The sequence below is a fragment of the Octodon degus genome, unplaced genomic scaffold, assembly GCF_000260255.1.
Source record: "Octodon degus isolate 3935 unplaced genomic scaffold, OctDeg1.0 scaffold00019, whole genome shotgun sequence".
NCBI classification, from domain to species: domain Eukaryota; kingdom Metazoa; phylum Chordata; class Mammalia; order Rodentia; family Octodontidae; genus Octodon; species Octodon degus.
In genome coordinates, this window is record NW_004524595.1 from 12,876,917 (window position 1) to 12,882,916 (window position 6,000).

Sequence of the window (6,000 nt, forward strand, 5' to 3'; positions counted from 1 at the left end):
CCCTGATGCCTTGCCAAGCTTGTTCTAAGTAGGTGCTTTAGACCACTGAGCCATCTCTCCAGCCCCTCCACTAGTAGTTTTTTAGCAACAAGCTGTCTCTCTTTGGCTCTCTGTCAGGGGCCACAAGCCCTGGGCTCAAGGTGTGACTTTAAGTAGCCACGTCTCTTAGGACTAGGGTCCTGTATGTGGCCATAGAGCTGCTGGAGAGAAGGAGGGGGATTCCAGGGACCACAACCAAAAGCTGTCCCTTCCCAGCTCTGCCCTGCTGTGCAGGATGGGCCCGGTGGGCTCCTCTAGGAACTCTTAGACTTGTTTTAGAAAGGGACTTCGGGGTCAACTCGAATCTTCTCCTCCTTCTTTTCCAGGCCTTCTCTGCTCCTCATGCTGGGACACTGGTTACTATCACTTGCCTCCCCTTCTTTGCCCTTGTCTGGCCCAGAACAGTCAGGACAGTGAGCACAGCCTTGTGCCTGGACACCTGCCCCAGGAGCCGGGAGTCTGCTCACTCCCCAGCTCACAGTTATTCCAGGCCCATTTGGTTCTCAGCTATCTTCCCTGCTGCATGATCTCCTTTCCTCTGCAGAATTAATTATGAATTGCATTCCCTCAACTTTTGGGGACACGCATGCACGCTACTTGGTGGTTTGCCTGCCAAACCCATCTTTCCACCCCACCACCAGCCCCAATAAGACTGAGACCATGTAACACTCACTGCACAGTACAAGTCTACTGAAAGAAGGAAGGAATAAACGAACAAATAATTTCCACATAAGACTAAAAAACTGAACTTCGGGTGGGGTGCATTAGGGAAGTCCACATCTCCTAGGTGTCCACTGAGTATGCATTACAAAACGTGCCTCAAGTTCAATTTGTGAAGATGAAGACCAAGAGGCCAGGTATGGTGGCATATGCTAGTAATCCCAGCACTCAGGAGGCTGAGGCAGTAAGATCATTTTGAGTTCGAGACCAGCCTGGGCAACAAAGTGAGTTCAAGGCCAGCCTGAACTGTATAGCAAGACCCTGTCTCAAAAAAGAAAAAGATTATGGCCAAAAATTCACTCAGTCTCTTGCTGAAAGCCAGAGGGAACAAGTACCACCGTGGGATGAACTGTGGTTGGAGAACTTGCTCCCTCCACAGGCTCCACCTTTGCTGAGATGACCTCCACTGGGGGGACAGTGGCTGAAATCCAGGCTCTCCTTTGGAGGGCCACTCTCAGCAGCTGACATCTGCTTCCTGCCCTCTGGTCTCCTTATTTGTAAGAGCAAATGAGCACAGTAATGGATATAGAAAAGCCCTACTGGGAAGGCACATGCCCAGGAGGAACTTTAGGAAGGGCAGTGTTCTGCTGAGTTGAAGCACTGTCTTTCTGCACGTTATGGTGACCAGGGAGGCCTCCTCGGTGGCTAGGTCCATAGTCTTGGGCTTTTCAGCCTCCAGAATGATGATAAATTACATTCTTTATTTTATGACTTACTTAGCCTGTGGTATTTCTGTGAACACAGGAGAAAACAGACTACTCCACAGGCCTTCTAGAGCGTGGGTGAGGCCAGCGTGGGGAGGGGCACCTGCTTTCCTCTGTACACCAACCCTGATGCTCAGGCAGTCTGGAAACATGCCCCCAAATAATGTCTACCCAGCTACCTGGGCATCCTGTAGCCAGGTCAAGTTGACATGTAGAATTCACAGCACAACAACACTTCTGATTTGGAAGTGGGCGCCTCAGGCAGAGGCTGTTACCAGTTCTCTCTCCTTTTCAAAGCCTGAATCATTAGATCTCCTTCTCTAGAGTTGGGCACTTCAAGTTTCTCGTAGATACTTAGACCTTTTACCTCCTGCTCCAGTAAATTAAGAATAAATTTTCAAGCTGGATTTGGTGGCACATACCTATAATCCCAGAACTCTGGAAGGCTGAGGCAGGAGGATCACAAATTTGAGCCCAGCCTGGACAATTTAGCAAGACCTTGTCTCAAAAATACAATAAAATTTAGAAAGAACTAAGGATGTAGTTCATCTCAAAAAATCTAGGCTCAAGTCCTAGGGACTCTCTCTCTCTCTCTCTCTCTCTCTCTCTCTCTCTCTCTCTCTCTCTCACACACACACACACACACACACACGAAGTAAACTTTCTGGGGTAGGATTGGGACACATGCATTACTTACATATCTGAGTATATGAGTGATGCAGGGACATTTACTAGGGAAAGAATCCAGTTTCATTTTGTAAAAGTTAATAGAAGATTTATTGAGCTTTCATTGTTCTGAGAGAAGAGAGCATGAAGAAATGTCATACTGTCAGGAAATCTTTAAGGCTTGTGCTGCTATCAGTTCAATAAATCAGGTTACTGCTGACCTTATATTCTATGGCTGTTTATCATACTAGCCTCCTTGAACAAGATAATCTACAACAAGAGCTGTACTCACAAGACTTGCACAAAAATCGATGGAGAGTTGTCTCCCCACACGAGGTAAGTATGTTAACAAACAACTACACTTGTCAGTTATCATTTTCAAATCTTTCTAATTTTTTTATTCTTCATATATTAAATACCTGATGGAGATATGTCAAAACCTCTCATTCTTGTGGTACGTTAATTTCTTCTTATAATTTCTCTTTGTAATTCTCTTCTCTTTATTTTATATGTCTTAGGACTATTTATATGGATCCTATACAACTTGGAATTATGTCTTTCCAGTGAAGTGAGACTTTGGCCATTACGTTGCAGTCCTCTTTACTGTTAAGTTTTGTGTGTTTATTTGTTTTGTTTTTTTGAGGCAGGGTCTTGCTATGCAGTTCAGGCTGGCCTTGAGCTTACTTTGTAGCCCAGTCTGGTCTTGAACGTGCAATGATCCTCCTACCATAGCCTCCTGAATACTGGAATTAGAGTACTGCCACCATACCCAGCTTAAGAGTAATTATTTTAGAAATGTATTTGGGGATTTCTGGGAAAATGGCAGAGAGGCAAACAACAGCAAATCAGTCTCTCTGAGATTTGGAGTCCAGATGCTGGAATATAGCAATGTGGGGAAAAGAAGGAGGGAAGTACAAGGAGCTGAGGAGAGAAGTGGAGACCACAGGGGAAAGACACTGACCACAGCACAGAAGAAGGAGGTAGAAAGTAGTGCTTTCTCCTGTAGTCACAGTTCTCATCATAACAGAGGTGGCTCAAACCCACAGAGGCCTGGTGGCTATGGGTGACTCTAGAGGCCTACAGAGGGAAATGCACCAGTGGAACAAAGCAGTCGATGGTGCAGGCTGCAGTGGCTGGTGAGTGACTCCAATTCAAACCCAGGAGAGGGCAACTGGCCAGTTGCAGCTTTGGAAAGGGAGAAACCCAACCTGGGACTCAGAGCAGCAGTGGGTTGGGACCATCGTGAGGCTCCCAAGCTCAGGATGAGACTCAGCCAGAGGGGACGCCCAGGGCCCAGGGGCCAAGTTCAAATTGGCAAGATGTATATTATGAGCTGAACAACTCAGGTCCCAGCCTCACAACCAGAAACAGCCTGAACTTCAGCATAGTTGAAGGGGCAGGCTTGCTTGGATTACCCATCACCCTACTGCAGGCTTGCTGGGACTGACCAATGTGGATCTGCGCTCTGTCTGCCCCCCTTTGTCTAATAGTGACAGCAGAGACATGCCCTGAAGTAGAAATTTTGTTTTCTTCTTTACTTTGTTTTTTTCTTTCTTGTTCTCATATGAGCGTGAAAATAGTTTTTGAGTTCTTTTGTTCTCTCTTGCTTTTTTTGTGCAATTTTTTTTATTGTTTTGTTCTGTTCTTGTTTCTATTTCTTCTTTTATTTCCTTGCCTCCTGTCTTCCCAAAGCTTGTTTCCCAAAGCTTGGCTAATCTTCCTTTGTCCTTCAGCCTTGGGTCTAATTTCTTTTACTTCTCCTATTTTTCTTTTTTTTTCTCTTACCCTTTGTAGTTTTCTTCCCTGAGAATAAAATCATTATATTGAGGGAATATTCACTATAAATTTTTAAATTTATTTTAAATTTGGTTATATAACTACAAATCTAATTTGTGTGGTTAAAAGTGGCAAATTAATAGTTAACACAGCTTGTCATTTTTCTTTTCTTTTTTCTCCTTTTGAGACAACATTTCACTATCCAGTTCAGGCTGGCCTACAACTTACTTTGTAACCCAGGCTAGTCTTGAACTTGCAACAATCCTCCTGCCTCAGTCTCCCAAGTGCTGGGATTACAAGTATGAATCACCACACCCAACTTCCATAGTTTGTCATTATCTAGGCTATGCTTGATATTACTGTTATTACTGGTTGTACTACAGTAGAGAAGGTGATATAGCTATCTTAATTGGTTGTTCTTGAGTTGCAAGTCTGATATTGCCAAAGGGTCATAAGCAATACTATAGGACAGTGTCAAGGAACAGGAACCTGGACAAAGTAGGCATCAACTTTTTTTTATTGATTTTATTGAGAAACAAATAGCAATGAGATAATTTCAAAACCGATTAGTAGGACGGTTTCAATAATTAGTACATTGCATATTGTTGTCTTCATAGTGGTTATTCATAGGACAAGATGCAGACATGATATCCTGTCCAAACACTATTAGTACAAATCTTTCTTCTCATTGAATTAAGAGAAAGTAGCTGTAGAAAAAATATGGAACGCTTCGAGAATTTGCATGCTATCCTTGTGCAGGGGCCATGCTAATCTTCTTGTATCATTTCAATTTTAGTATATGTGCTGCCGAAGCAAGCACTAGGCATCAAATTTTCATTCCAAATAAATTAAAGCTGTGGTATGTTGTGACAGATTCAAAATCCAAAAGTGAGCTACACTTAGAAGACATTTCTGTAAAGTAGTCATGTGCTAAGGAGTTCTCAATACTAGAAATAAAGTTACCTACTATAAGCAACTTGTAAGCAAGAGCAGAGAAATTAAACTTTAAAAAGTATAAAAAATGAGAATATACAGAAGTAAGTTGTATCCCCTGACTTTCAGGTCACCCAAGGAAAACCCAAGAGGTAGTGAAATGCAACAATTTGAAAGCCACCACCCAACTCTCTGAAATGATAACAGTGGAAATAACACTGCAAATGAAGGAGGCTCTAGAAAAAAAATTCAAATTATAATTTCTCATATAACTAAACATATGATGACCAAAATGAAAGATGCAAGTAGTCAATCTAGAGTAGATACGGATAAAAAAAACAAGAGTGAGAGAAGCTTAGGAAACTGTTGTAAATCAAGAATTCCTAACATAGGAAAGAAATGGAATCCATGAAACAGATTAAAACAGATATTATGGAGATTAAAAATTCCATTGAAAGGATATGCAGCAGAATAAGCCAATTGCAATTTGAGGACAGAATATCAGATCTAGAAGACAAAACTGTGGTAAGTGGTCATGAAAAGGAAGCTTTCTTAGAAATAGTAAGGGAGCCTGCATGGTGGCACATGCCCATAATCCCAGCACTCTGGAGGCTGAGGCAGGAGGATCATTGTGAGTTTAAGACTAACCTGGGCTACAAAGTGAGCCGAAGGCTAGCCTGCCTTGCGTAGTGGGACCCTGTCTCAAAAAGAAGTACACACAAAAAATATGACATGATAAATGAACAGGACATGATAAATTAATGGAGCAGCTGCTGGATGATGCAAAGAATAACATACGATTAATTAGAATCAAGGAAAAAGCAGGAAATAGAGTAAATGACATAAAAACTATGTTCACATAAGTCATAGCAGAAAACTTCACTGGCAGAGAAGGAAATGACAGATAAGTGAGGTGCATAGAACTCCAATTAGTCATGATAAAACTACATCAAGGCATAATAGGCAAGATCTCAGAAAATCAACACATGAACAAAATATTATAAGATGTTAGAAAAAAACTTATAAAAGAAAGTGCATCAGAACCACAGCAGACTTCTCAACAGAAACTCTCAAGTCAAGCAGAGCTTGGAGTGCAGTATTTCAAGCCCTAAAAGAAAACCTCCAACCCAGATTAATGCACCCCGCAAAACCATCTTTCAAA

General features: G+C 42.2%; 1 non-coding gene across 1 annotated transcript; it reads right to left on the reverse strand.

Annotated features, from left to right (window-relative positions):
* Nucleotides 1–4,619: 4,619 nt before the first annotated feature.
* LOC111815664 lies at nucleotides 4,620–4,725 on the reverse strand. Its single transcript, XR_002820325.1, has one exon. It is a non-coding gene; the product is annotated as a U6 spliceosomal RNA (small nuclear RNA).
* Between the last annotated feature and the right edge of the window lie 1,275 nt (nucleotides 4,726–6,000).